The sequence below is a fragment of the Emydura macquarii genome, unplaced genomic scaffold, assembly GCF_026122565.2.
Source record: "Emydura macquarii macquarii isolate MOO-44397 ecotype Brisbane River unplaced genomic scaffold, CSIRO-AGI_Emac_v2 contig_530, whole genome shotgun sequence".
Classification (NCBI taxonomy): domain Eukaryota; kingdom Metazoa; phylum Chordata; order Testudines; family Chelidae; genus Emydura; species Emydura macquarii.
In genome coordinates this window covers 122,983-142,652 of record NW_027130667.1, presented here as the reverse complement: position 1 = coordinate 142,652, position 19,670 = coordinate 122,983, and the positions used below count along the sequence as shown (strand labels likewise).

Sequence of the window (19,670 nt, the reverse complement as noted above, 5' to 3'; positions counted from 1 at the left end):
AGGAGTGACCTTTTATAATATCATTGATATCAATATTGCAAAATTGCAATAGTTCGTATGGGATACACCATGTCAGGTACCACTGGAAAGGTTATAATTTCCTAAGTATGATAATGTTGTTTGTGTATGTATCAGCTTTTTATTGTAAGTTATGGATATGTGTGATGTATCTGTATCCAAAATCTTGTGCTGTGCTACTGGGTTAAACCCCCAACAGATTAGCCTCAGCACTGTCCAGCCTGATCAAGGGCCATCAGCTATACAATGAGCTCAGGGAGAGAGGCCAATTGCCTCTGAGTCATCAGGACATGTGAGGGCATGCCTGTGGACAGGAACTCCAAGAGCTTTTCCCTGCCTATGTGTTAGCAGCTTGTGTTTGAAACACAGGAGGTACAAGCCACATGGCAGAAACCATAAAATGCAGCTTCACCATCTCCATTTTGTCTTCTTCATTCCTGCTTCCTACCTCTGGATCAAATATTCTACATCTGAAACTGTGAAACAAAGGACTGAAACCCATCCAGGTACTGGATGTACTCCAGAGGAACTGTATAAGCCTGCAAACTCCAATACTGCTAAGAATCTGGAATATATGGACTTTGAAGGCATTTGTATATGTCTGATAGCTTTGATCATTTAACGTCTCTTCTCTTGTTTGTTTCTTTTCTTTTTTAATAAACCTTCAGTTTTCCTTACTAAAGGATTGGCTGGCAGCGTGGTGTTTTGGGTAAGATCCTAACTAACATTGATCTGGCAATGTGGCTGACCCTTTGGGGATCAGGAGAACATTTTGGTAAAGTGAATAGAGTTTTAAATAACTTATCTCTTTATTGGACCTAGTTGCTGAAACTGAGCCAGAGACTGAAATGCAATAAAGGGAGCTGTGTATTTCTTTTTTGGGGCTTCTTGATAACCAGTATGGGGAACCAGGAGCATTGTCTATGCCTGCTTGGTGAATCTAACTTCAATGCTAACCACCAGTTTTGGGAGAATTTGTTCTCTCTACTGCAGCCTGCCCTGACGTTGGCATTTTCAAGTGGGCTATCCTAGGCACAGAGAGGTCACACCCCATCAAAGAAAGTTATTAGTTTGGTTTGAAGTGATTGGTTCTTGACAAATCCATGCTGACTGTTACTTATCATCTTTTATTATTTTTCTAAGTGTTTTCAAATTGATTGCTTCATTATTTGCTCCGTTATGTTTCTGAGTATTGAAGTTAAGCTGTCAGGTCTGTAATTCCCCGGGTTGTCCTTATTCCCCTCTTTATAGACTGGCACTTTATGTGCCCTTTTCCAGTCATCTAGAATCTTTCATCATCCATGAGTCTTTTCAGTCAACTTCTTGTGTATTCTAGGATATATTTCATCCAGGCTCTGCCAATCTGAAGACATCTAACTTGTCTAAGTAACTTGAAAACATGAAAAAGACTCCAGCATGCAAAGAATCACTCAACAAATTTCATCCTCACATGAAGCCTTGCACAAGCTGCCTTGCACTGTTGAGTGGAGTTTCCTCATAGTTCCCATAAGGAGGTTAACACTTAAATTAACCTGCATGCCATCAAAGCCACAGAGAGAGATGCTATTAAACTCTCTATTTTTGCACAGGACACAGATGTTCTAATGCCCTTTGTGAGACGCTGCCCAAGATTTCTGCAAGATTCTGTTTTTGTGCCCGCTGCTGGGAAACAGAATTTCTACATATCCCTCAGAGAGGTTTTCCTATCAGTTGTACCATTAAAAGCTGCTGCACTGCCAGGTTTCCATGTCCTTTCAGGATGTGACACTACTGGACGGCTGGTTGGAAAGACCAAATTATGTTAATGGATGGCAATTATTCAGCCTCCAAAGACTTTCTCCTCACCCTGAAGGTGTTCAGAATGGCTTAGACAGCCACGGATGAGGTCATAAACATACCAGAGGTTTTCATGTGATGAGCTAATCATTTGAAGACTAACATTACAACATTTGCAGTGCTATATTGGTGCATGTTTTTCAAGAAGGAGACAAAGAGATAAAAATCGCCAGTGACAAGAGGTGCATTTATATCTGCTCTCAGGAGGGCAAATTATCAAGCAATGGAATGAATGAGGAATGACTGAGCACATCCAAAACTATCCTCCTCTGTTGAGCATGGATGGGTCTTTGAGGATGGACTTGATCACATCAGTTGTATATGAAATGCCGTGTGCTCCTGCATCAATCCTTCAGTTAATCAAAGGCACATGTGCAAAGACCAATGCTCACCACCCTGCAAATGTTTGGCCAACAGCCTGCCTCGTATGAAGATGTGCGAGATAGGGGCACCGGAGGATCAGGGTGACAATGTGTCTAGCAGTGGTGCCCAGATGGAGACAACACGGATGATGACTTTGAGTAAATGTTTTTAGTCCTACATGTCAAGGCTGATTTTCCTAGGATTGCCACAAATCAGTGTCTTTTCTTATGTAAGCAGTGCACCTCTGTGTTAACATATATTACAAAAATCTGAGTTTTAAACATTTTCTCAATTATATGTCCACATAATTGTTCTAGGTTTGTCATGTTTAGTGTCATTGTGTTTTTGGGAGAAAGGGCTTTTCAGTGATATCCAACTACACCCATTTTCTAACTTGTCCATGGGGTGAGATTTTACTACGTTACACTCCCAGACTAGAGTAGGGACAGCCTTGATTAGAATTGCTCACTACCTGCTGTGTATACACATGAGCAGAGACAGAAGTTTTCTTGGTTTTGTTCAGTTACCTAAATCCTTGTCTGGATTTTGTTTCTCTTTTGCTTTTCTGGTTACTCACAGGTGCTCAGAGCATGATTGTAACTTAGCCTTCTCTAACCTGATTTAAGATTAAAGTCAAAGGTGGAGTTCTAACACTGTCAGTATTATTCCCCACTCTTTGCCATAATGGTACTTAAATGTGGAATAATGAACACCAGGGAAATTAGCGCTCTCATATAATGAGATCATGGCCTACAAGAGATTCTGTACAGTAAGCTGTAACTACATTGCTGGTGTGTTTTAGGTTTGGGCAAATCTCCCAGTTACAAGTATGGCATCTGTTGAGAATGCAGCCATTGAGATGCCGGCTCTGGGTCGTCCTTTCCAGCTGGGGATGCTGTATGATGGCCGCAAAGACTCCATCATCCCAGGTAACTGTACAAAACATTGATTCTATTAATTTATTACAGGATGAGATTCCATGCGACATGACCTGACACGTATAGTGTGTGCACAAAGGACACTATTTTGTAAAGCAGGTCTGCTGTGGGGGAGGACATGTTCAGGGATTGTCCTGCAGGCTGGATTCAGCCTGTGGGCTTCCGGTTGGACTATTCTGTGTGTAAGTTAATGTTGGATGACAAATAATTATAAATACCAAAATTACGAAACTACTAAAGTGAGCAAATAATAAATAGAAGGAATGATTAATAATGGTTTATTATGAGACTACTTAAGGGAACTGGTCCCACACTTTTCTACCTAGGAGCTTGCCAACACTAGAAAAAAAGTTATTTTTAAAAAAAATATTAGCTAACATATTTTTAAAAACCTTCTTTTATCCTACAACAAATAAGTGCGTAAGAGTTAATTTCCTCTGCCACCGCAACTAAAGAGAAACAAGAACATTTAACCTTTGAATAAAGAAACTTGTTTCTTGAATCATAAAAATTAAAATCCTTTTTTTAAAAGGAAATTGGAAATAAAAATTAAACAACCAAGTAAGGGTATGTAAATGAAACATATAGGACATTAGCTATATATAAAGAAACAGTATTGCATAATGGAGTATAAAATTCAAGGAGATATTATTAATAAATTAATGATAAGCAATATAGTTCCATTAACTATCATTAAGGAAATACAATCTAAATTACTATAGAATGTAAAGAATCATAACTGATAGCAAGTAATAAACACTTTACTGTGCTTTAAAAATACTATATAAATATGTATACAATTAAAATAGGCATTATTAATCAAATTTAATAATCATACATAAAGTAATGGTGCCATAGAACTCTATAATAGGTTCATTCTTTGGTTGCTACTTAGAGATTAATTATGAAAGTTGGTATTTATTTATTTATGTATGTATGCAATCCGGTCAAGTCAAGCCATAGTGTTCTTATCCCTTAGGCAGGGCGGGCAAGCAGTGGCTCCGCTGTCTGTAGCGGTATGGGAGAGCACATTCTCCCGGGGTGGCTAGGGAAGGGGGGTGGGGGATGTAGGTCTACCCGTCTCCACTGCGTCGCAGCCCAGGGCCCTATCAGTGGCAAAGGCATTTGCCACTAAGTTGGCAGGTCTCCCGCTGCAACATGCCAATGGGTTTCTTGCCCTGGACTCAGCCACTGTCTATGGTTGTCCCTGGGCCACTTCCTCCCCCTGGTCCCCAGGTACCTGTGTCTACGTACCTCCCTCCAGGTCGCTGGAGGAGGGGGTGAGCGGGAGTCCAGCAAGTCTCTCACCATTGACTAGCGGCAGGTCCGGATACACCTGAAGGTCGTCGGCGAGCGGTAGCTCCTCCAGGTCGCAGGGCCCCAGGGATTCCTCCAGTCTGCTAGGGCCAATCCACACCGGTGGGTCCTCCACGCCAGGCAGCTCCTCCAGGTCAGGGCCGGCCTCAGGGGGTTTCTCCCTTCCAGCGGGCAGAGGTCACTTTTCCCAGCTACAAGGGTCCGGCGGCCCTTCCCTGTCAACAGGGTCGGGCAGCCCCCTCCAGACACTTGGGCCTGGCAGGTCCAGCCAGGGTTGGAGGCTTCGGTCAGCAGGGCGTCTCTGCCAAACAGCCATGGGGTCTGGATCAGGCCTAGATTGCAGCCTCCGGGAAGACACGTCTGCCTCCCGCAGAAGCTTTTTCCCCACTGAGCTGCTGGGCCTGTCTTTTATACTGCCAGCCCTGGGCCTGGCTCCACCCCTCTGCTTCCGGGTGGCTGGGCCTGCAGGCTTGGTTCTGTCCAGAAGGGGCAGAATGACCCTTCCTTGGGCCCAGGCTCCGAAGAAGGCCACAGCTGAGGGCAGATGACTATGTGGTGAATGAAACATGTCTTTAATTAATGGTAAATGTGGCATATCATGCAGGTTCATTACGAGCTTTGCTGCGCTTTTCTCTCTGTGAACACTGGGAAGAGTAACACTTCAGAGAACTGGTAACCATGGTAAAGGAGTAGATTAAGTGTGCCTGAAATAAAATGCATGGTGGAATGTAGTTGTACATCAATCATCTTTGTGTGAGAAGAGTGAGCCCATGCTGGAGTGCAGTACTCTGCTACTGAATAACAAAGTGCCACGGCAGAAGTGTGTAACATTTGGGTGTTGGTGCCTCATGTCATTCCGGCAAGTTATCCAAGCAGGTTGTTGCACGTTTTGACTTTAGTCGCTGTATTTGTAAAATGCTCATGATCTGTAAGAGTTCCTTCCAGGGCCCAGGCTCCGAGGAAGGCCACAGCGCCTTCCTACAACCTCCTACAACCTGTTTGGCTAATTTCAGAGACTGTGCAATTTAAGAACTTTGCAATTCACTTATCTCTACTTCGAAATTGACCTAAGAGCTTTATTTTCATCTGTGTATGTATACTGATCTTTTCACCATTACTCTCTTTCCTTTTTTTACTAAATGTTAGTTTAGTTAATAAGCATTGACTTTAAGTGTGCATTTGGATAAGATCTGAACTATTCACTGACCTGTTTGGTAATGTGTCTGACCCTTTGGGATTGGTAGAACTTTTTTACATACGATGGATAAAGATTTTCAGTAATCCCCATCATATCGGACTTGGCTGTGTGGGGGTAGCCAAAGGACTGGATAGTTTTAAGGGAACTGTATTTTGTCTACTGAATGACCAGTGAGGTCATCAGAACCTGCTTGTTGCTGGCTTGGTATATCTTATGGAAGAAAAACCACCAGTATTTAGGGCTTTGCCTGCCCCATTCTTTGCACTTTGCCCTGTTTAACCTATCTCAGCCTGGCTCCCCTGGAGGCCAACATCACAGTGGTTCATGCTTACAATTAAATGTGCATACTGCTTTGTAGCTAGTGGATTAATGTACAGAGGGCAACAATTCTGTATAATGCTATGCAAGCTTAACAGAAATATCAAAATGCACAGCGCCATCTGAGGACCTGATATGTCTGGGGGAATCAGCTTAGCTAATTATTCATTGTTGTGGGTAAAATGTGCACAGTAAGATTTTTCCCCCAAATCTTCTTATGCACCCAGAATACCTACCGTGTCCCCTTCTGGGGGCCCACCCCCCAGTTTGAGAACCTCTGATCTAGCCCAGTATCCTGTCTTCCGACGGTGTCCAATACCAGGTGTCTGAGAAGGAATGAACAGAACAGGCAATCACTGAGTGATCCATCCCATTGTCCACTACCAGCTTCTGGCAAACAGAAGCTATGGACACCCAAAGGATGGGGTTGCATCCTTGTCGATCCTGGCTATTAGGCATTGATGGACTTATCCTCTATGAACTTCTCTAATTGTTTTTTTAACTGATTTATAGTTTGGCCTTCACCACATACCCTGGTAACAAGTTCCATAGGTTGATTGTGAAGAAGTACTTCCTTTTGGTTGTTTTAAACTTGCTGCCTATTAATTTCATCAAGTGATTCCTGGTTCTTGTGTTATGTAAACAAGTAAATAAAACTTCCGTATTCATCTTCTCCACATCATTTGTGATTTTATAGACCTCCATCATATCCCCCATTAGTTGTCTCTTTTCTAAGCTGAACCATCTGCTTTTGAATCTTTCCTTATATGGAAGCTGTTCCACACCCTAATCATTTTTGTTGTCCTTCTCTGTGCCTTTTCCAATTATGACATATCTTTTTTGAGATGGGGTGACCAGAACTGCACGCAGAATTCAAGGTGTGGGTGCACCATGGGTTTATATAGTGGCATTCTGATATTTACTGTCTTATTATCTATCCCTTTCCTAATGGTTCCTAACGGTCTGTTAGCTTTTTTGACTGCCACTGCACACTGAACAGATGTTTACAGAGAACTATCCACAATGACTCCAAGATCACTTTCTGGAGAGATAATGGATAAGTTAGACCCCATCATTTTGTATGTATAGTTGGCATTATGTTTTCCAAAGTGCATTACTTTGCATTTCTCAACATTGAATTTCATCTGCCATTTTGTTGCCCAGTCACCCAGTTCTGTGAGATCCCTTTGTAACTCTTCGCAGTCTGCTTTGGAATTAACTACCTTGAATAATTTTGTATCATCTGCAAATTTTGCCACCTCACTGTTTACCCCTTTTTCCAGATCATTTATGAATATGGTGACGAATACTGGACCTAGTACAGATCCCTGGGCACACCACTATTTACCTCTCTCCATTCTGAAAATGGCCATTTATTCCTATTCTTTGTTTCCCATTTTTAGCCAGTTACTTATTCATGAGAGGACCTTCCCTCTTATCACATGACTGCATGTTTTGCTTAAGAACCTTTGGTGAGGGACCTTGTGAAAAGCTTTCTGAATGTCCAACTACTCTATATCCACTGGATCACCCTGTCCATGTTTGATGACCCCCCTCAAAAATTCTAATTGATTGGTGAGGCATTATAGCCCTTTACATAAGCCATGTTGACTTTTCTTCAATAAATTGTGTTCATCTCTGTGTCCGATTGTTCTGTCCTTTACTATAGTTTCAACCAATGTGCTGTGAAGGAAAAAGAAGATGGGGTCTCTGTTTCTGCTGAGAACTGATTTTAGAAATGGCTGTAAAAAGCCTGAGATGGAAAATGTCTTTTTAGCAGTTATTTAATCTTAGAATGTTTTGAAGTAATGAAATAGTTAAGAGGCCTAGAAGCCAGTAGGGATGGAATGCAGAGAAAGACCTTGTAACTTAGATAAGGGAAGTTGCAAGTATTCAGTTAGAAAATTCCTAGATAATATTTTTTTTAGTATGTATGACCATGGAAACTGTGACGTGTAAAGACTTGTTTATGCCACCCTATAAAAATGGTCAGGTTTTGGTGTTAAGGGTCGCCCCTTACATTTGAAGGGACTACCTTCTTTACGTAAAGAATAAACTCTGACTTTGCTAATCTGTTGTTTGGCTAATTCTGGACTATCCGCTGGGCAATGGAATTGTAAGTAAGGACCCCTGAGTTTTGGTTCTTCCACAGTGCCTGGGACTGAAGTTAGGCTTACCAGCCTGTAATCGCCAAGATCACCTCTGAAGCCTTTTTTAAAAATTGGCATTTCATTAGCTATCCCCCAGTCATTGGGGACAGAATATGATTTAAGTGACAGGCTATATACCACAGTTAACACTTCTGCAATTTCATATTTGAGTTCCTTCAGAACTCTTGGGCAAATACCATCTGGTCCTTTTGATTTATTATTCCTTAATTTATCAGTTTGTTCCAAAACCTCCTCTACTGACATTTCAGTCTAGGACAGTTCCTCAGATTTGTCACCTAAAGAGAATCTGTCAGGTGTGGGGATCTCCCTCACATCTGCTGCTGTGAAGACCAATGCAAAAAAATCATTTAGCTTCTCTGTAATGGCCTTGTCTCCCTCGAGTGCTCCGTTAGCACATTGATTGTGCAGTGGCCCCACTGATTGTTTGGCAGGCTTCCTGCTTCTGATTTAAAAAACAATTTTTTTTGCATCTTTTATTAGTTGCTTTTCAAATTCCTTCATCTCGAATTCCAAAACTTTCTGAAGGATCACCCACAACCACAGCTCCTGTATATTTTTCTTTCACTTTCCCATGTTCTCCCCACAGCTTCCCCACTGATGTTTGTCCAGCATCAGGCCTGACCCAGATGGCAGTCCTGTGTGTGTGGAGTAGAAATGGGGGAAGTGCACAGGGAATTCATTGATACAACACTCTGTGTTTCTGGGAAATGGTAAGAACACAAACCGAGCCCTGTTCCAAGAATGCTTTGGTTGAGCCAGTTTTATCCCACCCATTTTCACTGGCACCAAAGCAACTAAATAGAATGTAAGGAAACAAAGCCTTGAGAAAGCCCTGGCTGGAATTATTTAGTTGGGTTGGTTCTGCTTTGAGCAGGGGGTTGGACTAGATACCTCCTGAGGTCCCTTCCAGCCTTCATCTTCTATTGTTCTATGAAACATACTGCACAGAAATATCGGCTCTGAAAGGGCACGAGTTGAAGTGATATTGAAATAATGTTTAAGAGGAAAAACCTTTCAGGATACAGCATCAGCAGCCCTGTGGGGCAGAGGGGAGAGAGGAGATGAAAACAAGGCCCAGGCGGTGGGTGTGGTGGAGAGTGACGGGTAGAATTGCCCGTGGGGATGGAGAACGAAGGAGAGGGGAAGGGAGAAGAACAGGAGGAAAAACCCTTCCACAGTGAAATATTAAACATACTGAAGCCATTCCTGAAGAAAATAGTCCATGATCCAGGAAAGCATTTTCCTTCTGATGCCTATTTATAGCATAAAAAAAATCTGATGCCTATTTACAGCGTAAAAAAATCCTATGGCAAGCTATGGGGCATGAGGAGGAAGGTGAAGCCCTTATGGACACAGACTTTCCAACTGGTTTCATAGAAGAGTAAAAACTGCTTTGGGTACTCTGATTTTACCAGTTATGACGTGGGAGGCACTGTTACAGAGAGTTCGGCAAGCTCATTTCCTGGTGAGCCAAGCCTTCCCTGATAAGCACAAAGGGAAAGCTGCTGCACTTACGGGAGGAAAAGTGGCTGCCCAGATCATCTTTCACAGTCAAGAGAGTAACGGAGGTGATTTAGTCCCCAAGGGAGTTAACAGAGGGTGCGGCTGAGAGTGTGGCCATGGAAGGATCGATCCCCTGTGCTGGGTCTGTGGAATCGAGCTCTCCAATATGCCCCTAAAGCCCTAATTGACAGCAAATCGAATAAATATCTGGCTGACCTGATTTTCAAAAAAAAAAAGAATCACACTCCAGAGAAACGTGCTGATGAGAGTCAATGGCCGACCCCACCTCCTGAGGAGAAGTCCTCGGAGGCATGGTGTGTGTGTGTGTGCGGGGGCAGGCATCCCTGAGTCCCCTGATACGTGTGGCACCTTTAATACTTAATACATTGGGATGACCCACTATCTAGGTGGTTTGAACAGGGGGCTTTCGAACAGCAAACCCTTGTAAATACTGGTGCCACTATATCATTGATTGATGACCGCTTAGTACCTGCAACGGTCATGTTAAAAAAAAAATCACCAACAGATGAGTTTGAAGGTTCCAGTGTAGATATGCCCCTCTTTCGTCCCCTTACTCACACATTGTAAGGAATACATAAACAGGAATTTCTGGTTTGGCACATGGTGCAGAAGCAGCTATTTTGGGCATAAATTATACGCTTAAAATGCAGGCTGTTGTTAAATTAGCTAATTTATCATCCATTATCAATGCATACCAGCTCCAAAGGTTTGCCAGTGGTGATATTCTCCAGGTCCACAGCCCTAGTGGGCAGAGTTTTCCTTTGAATACACAGCGTGAATGTTTTGTGTTTCCTGCGAATGTCCTCAGCCATCCAGGGCCCACAGAACCTACTATGAGTAAGTTGCAATGTTCAGTCCATTCCCAAATGTCCAAAGTCATCATGCAGGGCACTCATGACCAGGGCTGTGTATTTTTTGGTAATACTAGTTGTGTGCATTGATTTTGTAAAGGATCTGCTGTGATTTGGTGCAGCTCTCTTTGAATCCGTTTTAGTTTGCTCCATTTTCTCAATAGTCGTTTACCCTCAGGGGTGGATGGAATATTTGCAGCTGGATTTTGGCCCTCCTTTTTAGCAAGCATTGTTTCACAAACATTGTTATTTTGCATTTGGGCTTCTTGCCAGTCTACAGCAGTGAGGCTAGGCAATGAAGACTGGTCCAACACAACATAGTGTATCGTGGCTAATGGCACACTTTCGAGGGCAGGCCCAAAGGTTCTACAACACAACCATGAAGATTCTCATGTGCCTTTGACTCTTGATGATTCAGTACAAATGGTTGTCACTCCAGCTGTAGGAATCACAGCACTTTCTGATGTCTGTGGATGCTGGGGCAGTGCATCCACATTGCTTCTCTCTGATCGATGCTGAATGCTGATCTCGTAGCTAGCCAAGGTGGCCACCCATCTCTGCCCTGTAGCATCCAGTTGGTACTTGTTAATACGTAAGTCAGCGGATTGTTGTCTGTCCACACGTGAAACTGAGCATCATATCAGTATCTCGAAACTTCTCAGTGATAGCCCATTTCAAGGCCGAGAACTCCAACTTGTGAACAGGGCAGTGAGTCTCGCTATCAGACAGTCCTCGGCTGGCAAGGTTCACAGGTTTACATTTACCTTCAACTCCCTGGTGTAGGACTTCTCCCAAACCCTCCAAACTGGCATCTGCATGGAGGATAAAAGGCTTCCTTGGGTCAGCAAAGACTAGGACTGGAGCATGAGCTAGGCAATGAATGATTTATTGAAAAGCCTTTTTACATCTCTCGTCCCATCTGGTTCCAAATTTTTCTGAGGGGCCACAATGTCTCTGCTCAGGAGGCTCTGGAGACCTCCTCTTCCCCTTGGTCCTAGATTTGTTCTTGCTGGATGGGTATCCTCTGGTGAGATCATTCAGAGGCTTTATGATGGTAGCATAATTCTTCACTAACGTGATATTAGCCACTAAATCCTAGACAGATCTTGAGCTCTCTGTAACTATGTGGATGTGGTCAGATAGTGAGTGCTTCTATTTGATCTGGATTGGTACTCACACATTCTTAGGACACAATGTGACCCACATATTTGACTGATGTTCTACAGAACAGTCATTTATTAGTTGAAAGGTTCAGTCCACAGGCTTCCAACCGGTCTAGCACTTACTGAAATCTTTCTTCATGTTCCTCCAAAGTTCTTCCAAACACAGTCAGCTCATCCAAATAAACTGAGCCTTGCAGGAAGTTCTTGTCTGCCACAACTTTCTCCATAAGACATTGAAACATGACAGGTGCTCCGGAAATTCTTTGGGGCATGCGTTCAAACTGATAGAAACCTAATGGACAGATGAAGGCGGTCTTCTCCTTATCTTCTGCTCCTAGAGTGATCTGGTAGTATCTGTTTTGAAGATCTGAAACTGAGAACCACCAGCTCCCCAGCAAAGAGTTCAAGGTATCTTGTATTCCAGGCAAGATGTGCTGGTCAAATACAGTGCACCAGTCAGCTTAACTTCTGTACTCGGAAAGATAATGGAACAAATAATTAAGCAATCAATTTGCAAACATCTAGAAGATAATAAAGTAATAAGTAACAGTCAGCATTGATTTGTCAAGAACAAATCATGTCAAACCAACCTAATAGCTTTCTTTGGCAGGGTAACAAGCCTTGTGATAGGGGGAGGCGGTAGATGTGGTATATCTGGTCTTTAGAAAGGCTTTTGATACTGTCCCGTATGACCTTCTCTTAAACAAACTAGGGAATGCAACCTAGATGGAGCTACTATAAGGTGGGTGCAAAACTGGTTGGAAAACCATTCCCAGAGAGTAGTTACCAATAGTTCACAGTCATGCTGGAAGGGCATAATGAGTGGGGTTTCACAGGGTTCAGTTCTAGGTCTGGTTGTGTTCAATATTTTCATCAATGATTTAGAGAAATGCATAGAAATTACACTTATTAAGTTTGCAGACGATACCAAGCTGGGAGGGGTTACAAGTGCTTTGGAGGATAGGATTATAATTCAGAATGATCTGGAAAACTGGAGAGTTGGTCTAAGGTAAACAGGAAGAAATTCAAAAAGGACAAAAAGTACTCCACTTAGGAAGGAACAATCAGTTGCACGCGTACAGAATGGGAAATGACAGCCTAGGAAGGAGTGCTGCGGTAAGGGATCTGGGGATCATAGTGGACAACAAGCTAAATACAAGTCAACAGTGTAATGCTGTTGCAAAAAAAGTGAACATGATTCTGGGATGTATTAGCAGGAGTGTTGTAAGTAAGATACGAGCAGTAATTCCTCCACTCTACTCCGCGCTGATTAGGCCTCAACTGGAGTATTGTGTCCAGTTCTCGGTGCCACATTTCAGGAAAGATGTGGACAAATTGCAGAAAGTCCAGAGAAGAGCAACAAAAATGATTAAAGGTCTAGAAAACATGACCTATGAGGCAAGACTGAAAGAATTGGGTTTGTTTAGCTTGGAGAAGATCAGACTGAGAGGGGACATGATAGCAGCTCTCAAGTACATAAAAGGTTGTTACAAGGAAGAGAGTGAAAAATTGTTCTTCTTAACCTCTGAGGACAGGACAAGAAGCAACGGGCTTAAACTGCAGCAAGGGAGGTTTAGGTTGGACATTAGGAAAAACTTCCTAACTGTCAGGGTCGTTAATCACTGGAATAATTGCCTAGGGAGGTTGTGGAATCTCCATCACTGGAGATTTTTCAGAGCAGGTTAGACAAAAACCCTTTAAGGGATTGTCTAGATATTACTTAGTCCTGCCATGAGAGCAGGGGACTGGACTAGATGACCTCTCGAGGTCCCTTCCAGCCGTATGATTCTATGATTCTATTTATGGTGTGGCAATCAATATACCAGTGGCAGACGAATGGGGAGAAGGGGCCAGACCCCTGGGTGCTGGCCTGGGGGCAGGGGTCCCGGCCGGGCCCTTCACAGTTCTTTTGTGCTGCCAGATGCCCTGCCCGCAGTATCCTCCTCCTCCTCCTGCCACACGGTGAGGAAGCCCCACTTTGCCCACTGCCCTGGGGCGCCCCTAGGGCAGGATCATCGGGGGTGGTTGGTGCCACTGCTGCACCCAGCAGTGTCTTACAGACTGGCTCTGGCCGCCGGAGTGAAAGTCCTATGGCCAGTGCCACAGCAGCTGCCTGAGACACAGGGAGCATCCCAGCATACGCTGCTCACCAGCTGCTCTGGGGCTCCCACACTAGCTGGGCTGGGCTTGCCTGGCATGGACTAAACCCTGCCCTCTTAGTCTCCTGCAAGGAAACTATCCAGGGGGACCCCACACTCTTGGAGAGAGAGAGGGGGAAAGGACTCGAGACTTTCCCCAAAGGGGTGGTGGTGGGGAACGGGGAGACAAAAGTAACTCAAGAAGCAGATTCCAAGTGTCTCTGCTCTTTACAGCGTGGCTTCTGCTGCTGCTCTGGATGGTAAACAACGGGACTTTAGCTGCAATCTGACTGACTGGGGGAGGGGGGATTAAACCCCTCTCGCAAGCGCTACCTCCGTGTGTAGAAAAGAAATGTTTAATAAACAAGGGAAAGTAACCCAGCATTCATTTGGGAAAACACCACCAGCATGATTCCGACACGTAAAACTAGGAGCAAAGCAACAGAATGCGTTGGGCAGTGTCCTTTGCCTCAGGTTCTCACCTTGCAGTGAGAAAGTCCAACAAACAAAAATTCCGTCAGTGTGCTCCTCCCCACTCCCTCCGCCACACCCCACCCACAGTCGTTGTTCTTGGTCAGTGAAGACCCAGAGTTCAGAGGTGCAAGTTTACCTCCCCCTGGAGGGGCACTTTCCTCACACCACTAGTCAGCTGCTCCACCACCCGCTCACTTCACCAGCCACTTGCTCCAGTGCAACCTCTGGGACATCCCACCACTTAACACAGCTCCCAGTGACTCCAGGTTAGTGCGGGAGCCTCACTGCTAGGGCAGGCTGGGCAGTTTCTTGCATCAGAGATATTGTCCACAGCAAGTCTAATGCTTAGACCCAGTTATCAGTTGAGCCGTCTGATCGACCGATCTGGATCAATTGAGCCGGCAGTAAAGTCCCGCTCAGTTGATCCAGAAGTCCTCAAGTGTCACAGTGTACTGAAGACACGGCACAGAAGGGAAGCACAGCAGTCGACAGGAGTTACGCAAGCTATGCAGAGTAACTTACGTAACTCCCATCAAATCGCCAGGTAAGTGTAGAACAGAACTTAGTCAGCTCTGTCATTATACAGTCAAGACAAGAAGGATCAGCTTCTACCTGGGGCCTGTAAGCAAAACCCACAGCCACCCTCTCTCATCATTCCTTGGCTTTGGCACCCCTACGCCCTGCTTAGTGAGCGCAGTTCAGCGGAGGGTGAACCCCTCAGTCACGACATGCTAAGCACAGTTCTGGCGCCCTAGAGTCACACACGCAGGTTAACAACCCTTTATTGCCCCTGCACCCAATAACAAAGTGACGTGCAATCCAACACCTGCCAACTGTGAACGTTTGGACAAAGCAGCCCCACCATGCTGCACACCTCGGCAGCATGGACGTGTCTGTGCAAACAAGGTCAGTCCATGAAGTCTTCTTCCCCAGCTCAGCACTAGATATCTGGGGGAGTTCATTCAGACCTTGCTTACGCTCACCCTACTCCATTTCTCCATGGTTTGAACCACTCTCCTCAGCTCTGAAACTTCTCCCACCTGACGCCCTCAGCTCAGAACACAGACAAGTGCAACACTCCAGACCCAGCAAACCCAGACCCAGGCTCAGAATCCTTTTCCCTCCTACCTCACCCCTGCCACCCGCGGCTCAGAAATCCCAGATCAGAAAGCCCCAACTTCTAGCTGGGTCTGGAAAAGCAGGGCAGAGGCACTGGGAAGCATGTGCAAACACCCCATGTCCTGCTTACATGGGCTACTGTGCAATGGTTAAATGAAAGAGTCCCACAGAAACCTGTATTCTCTCCTCTGTGCCCCTCTCTGCCGCCTGCAGGCTGTGGGTTTGTCTTCACTGCACCGTTACCCCTGGGCTGTTACCCCAACCCCCACCATCCACACACCAGAACTTCTGACCTGAGTTAGGAGGTGTTTTAAACCCAGACTAGCTCACCCGGCTGTGGGCTAGGCTAACCTGGGCACTCAGACCTGGATGCCAGTCACCCAGGTTAACTGTGCAGTGAAGGCAGAGCCTATGTGTGCAGGGCCAGGAGTACCGTAGTGGCAGCAAGATGTGCTACAGCATTCAAAGAGTGGACCAGCTCCTTCCCCCCAGTAGCTCCCAGGCAGCAATGCGCTCTGCAGGGCATCAGTCACTCACACTTGTGATTGTCATTGTTGGGGCTGAGCCCCATTAGCCCCTGATGATGAAGGGCCTTGATGCCTTCTGTCTGTGCCTCACTCTGTCCATCTCCATCCCATTTTGTGTCTCCCCTCCCCGCATTTCTGGCTGTTTTCACTCTTTTGTATTTTCTCTCCCATCTCTTCATAAAGCACCATCGCCTGAGCTATCATTCATTGGGTCTTCTATAGTCATCCTCATTAATTAGCCTTGGCACAGCACCTTCATAAGTAGGAAGCACACAGGGTGATTGACACCCACCTAGAACAGGGTTTGCTTCCATCTCAGCTACAACAGGGAAGAGTGTGTTAGAAATACAGAGCGATGGTTCCCCAGAAATACAGAGAAGCTTTTTCCATTTCACGCTTACTTAGTTTGCACTGATTGGTCCAAGTAACCCGTGGTGCAGATTTCTATTGGCCCTGGTCCCACACAGGTGATTGGGGGTTGGTCAAGATGCCTGTAGATCATTTTCAGTGGCCTTTTCTGAGGCCGTCAGCATGAGAGTTGGGTATGGTTTAATTCTTGGATACGTTCATTTCTCGGTTTGTCAGCACAGGGGCTGCTGGGGCTTCCCAAATGTAATCGCATGATGCCCGAGGTGGGCAATGGGAGCTCAGGTCCATACATCGCTAGTCCAGGCATTCTTTGTGGATGGGGGGTTTGATCCATGCTCCACAAATATCTCCTCTCATTCAACAGGTTAGCACAAGGCTCAGTAGTGCCCACTCCCCAGGTTGGCCTCTTTGCTCAGCAGCAAGGGCGGATGCAATTGTGTTAAAAACAAGAGGAGTTGCTAGGGTCATCTGGCTGGATGCTGTGGGAGTCTGCTCCACTCAGCAGCTGTCAGCCAGAGCCGCTTTCCCTGGGCTGCTCAGCCACTCAGTCTCCCCGGCTGTTACTCAGCTGGTGAATGGCCTCACTTGCTGGAACATTCGGAGGCACCATTTCCCTTCACGTCACTCCCCACCTCGCTGGTTGCCGTGCACACCCCATAGGAGGGGAAGAGTCCAGGGGATGCTGTGGCTGTTGCTGCCAGAGGGCTCCTCTGTGGGACTCCACTGCTCCTCTGCAGCTGTGCCGACTGGCTACCCATGGAGGGCCCAAGGGCTCCATGCCGTGGAGAAGGGGGGATTTGGCTCTAAAGCCGGGCAATGCAGCCCTATTGCAGTTATTTCCTCTGGTGTGTTAATCAGCTCCTCCAACCGAGAGTGGCAGGAGGTGCTGTGGTGAGCATGGGGCATTTTCACCATCAACTTCTACTCTCTGTTGCTCTCCTACCGTGTTTTCTTCCTGCCTTCCCCTCTTTTCCTTCACTGTTTTCTCTCCTCATTCCTGTTTTTCTTCCCGTGCCCCCATGGTTCACTCTTTTCTCCTTCATCCGTCTGTCCCAATTATTTGCCCCATTCCCCCTTTTCTCTTTTTTATTCCCTTTTTTCTCTCCCTAGTCTCCTTCCTTTCTCTTTTTACCTTCTCACCCCAAACATACAAACAAAGGGGCTGATTTTAAGAGGTGCTGAGCACCCAAATCTCCAGCTGAAGCCAGGGGGAGCTGGGAGTGCTCCACTTCTCTGAAAGTCGGGTCCAAATTATACTCCTTCAGCATCTTCTGCCAGACAGGGAGCCCATTCTCTAGCCTGCCCCGGCTCTTTCTGCTGCTCCCACGTTGCTGGGCTGGTTCTTGTGACTGCTGCTCCTCTCTGCATGGGGCACAGGCTGGACAGGGAGCGAATGAGGCCTGGGGGCAGCACCACACCATGAAGAGTGATTTCAAAACAGACCTGTAAGGATCCAGATCAGCATCCCTCCAAGACACAACATCTGATCAACGAGCTGGCCCACTGCAGCCCAGAGCCTGCTGTGTGCTTGAGAACTCACTCAGATCTGAACCGAGTCCTCCAGAGGTGACAGGCTGCCAATGCTAACCCCTTGCTTTGCTACCTCACTCCAAAATGCAAAATGTTTCCATGCCAATTAACTGAGGCCTTACAGCAGTTAGAATCACAGAAAGGGAAATCCCCCAACACACCCACTGTTACTTTATTATCTGTACACCATGACATTGTCAAACTTACTTCTTCCAGGCCCAGGAGCTGCCAGCCAGTGCACTGAGAAATCCGAACTAAGGATTGTTCTTGTGGGTAAAACTGGAGCTGGGATAAGTGCAACGGGAAACAGCATCCTTGGTGAGGGAAGGTTTGAGTCTAAAATCTCAGCACAATCCATTACAGTAAAATGTACTAAGAAGAGAAGAGATTGGAACGACAGGGATATTGCAGTCATTGACACTCCTGGGCTTTTTGACATAAAAGTTTCTTTAAAAAAAACTATGAATGAAATAGGACGTTGTGTCGTGGTCTCCTCCCCAGGACCCCATGCTATAGTTCTGGTGAGGCAGCTGGGTCGTTTCACTGAAGATGAGAACAAAACAGTTGAACGAATACTAGACATTTTTGGGGAAGAAGCTGTGAAGTACATGATCATCTTGTTCACCAGAAAAGAGGACTTAGGTGATATGACATTACAAGATTATTTAAAAGAGTTCAATGACAAAGATCTTCAGATGTTGATGAAAAAGTGCGGGAATCGATGCTGCGCTTTCAACAACAAAGCGAAAGGACAGGAGCAGGCAGATCAGGTTTCAGAGCTGATTGAAATGATTGATATGATGGTGCAGCAGAATGGAGGCTCACATTATACTAATGACATGTATAAATATGCTCAGGAGAAACCTAAAGAAAAAATCAAGATGCTCGAGAATCCTATAAGAAAGAGATGGAAATAAAAATAAGAGCTGTGATATCTCAGTATGATGAAGAATGTAAAAATCTAGATGAGAAATTAAAGAAAGAAGGCTCACCTGATGAAAAGACTTTGAAACAACAGAAGGAGGCCATGAAGCAAAAACTGGAAAAAGATATAGAGGAAATAAAAAATGGCTACCAGAAAAAGCTAAGTGAACTCAGGGAACTGGCTGATGAGGATGTTACTATAACAGAAGCTATTTTTAAAACATTCAAACGCTGGCTTTAATAATAATTAACTTACTATAATTTCTCCTTCTCTAGCCACTTTGCCAGTTTTTCAGTAGTCATGAATGGACTTTCAATGCTTTGCATTTTAACCCCCTAATTTTTTCTGCATGGAAGTTTACCTTTGTATCAGCTTCTTAGTCAGCCTTGTACTTTCATACCCTATAGCTGATGTCTACAATGCATGAGTAAATGAAACTATTTGCATTTGTTCTTTATGAACATTGTGTGTTGGTTCCATTAACGATTCTGGCTACAGCTATTAGAGTTCTTCTGAGCTACAAGTTGGGTTGATGTATTAGATTCTTTGTGACTAATATTGTTGCAATATGGTTGTGAATGTAGACCTTACTTCTGTTCCTTGGGCATTTACAGAAATCAGAATCTGTTCATAAAAATGACCATTCATAAGTATTCACTGAACAGTTTGGATGAACAGTTCTCAGCTCATTGGCTGTTCGCAAGCAGTTCATTCTGACTAGTCAGTATCCGGTATTTGTAACTTCTGACTGGCCACCTAAGTCACATGGTATTGTTTCTGCTTCTGGATTAAATTTTTGCAAGCAAGAGAATAACCAATGATGCAGGCTATGGATTTACAAACCATTAATGTGAAAATTCATGAAACCTTCAAGGTTTGTAAATATTTTTT

The 19,670-nt window shown here is 44.9% G+C and overlaps 1 pseudogene; it reads left to right on the top strand.

Moving 5' to 3' along the window:
* Nucleotides 1-3,046: 3,046 nt before the first annotated feature.
* LOC137147321 (GTPase IMAP family member 7-like) lies at nt 3,047-19,019 on the top strand (annotated as a pseudogene).
* Nucleotides 19,020-19,670: the final 651 nt, after the last annotated feature.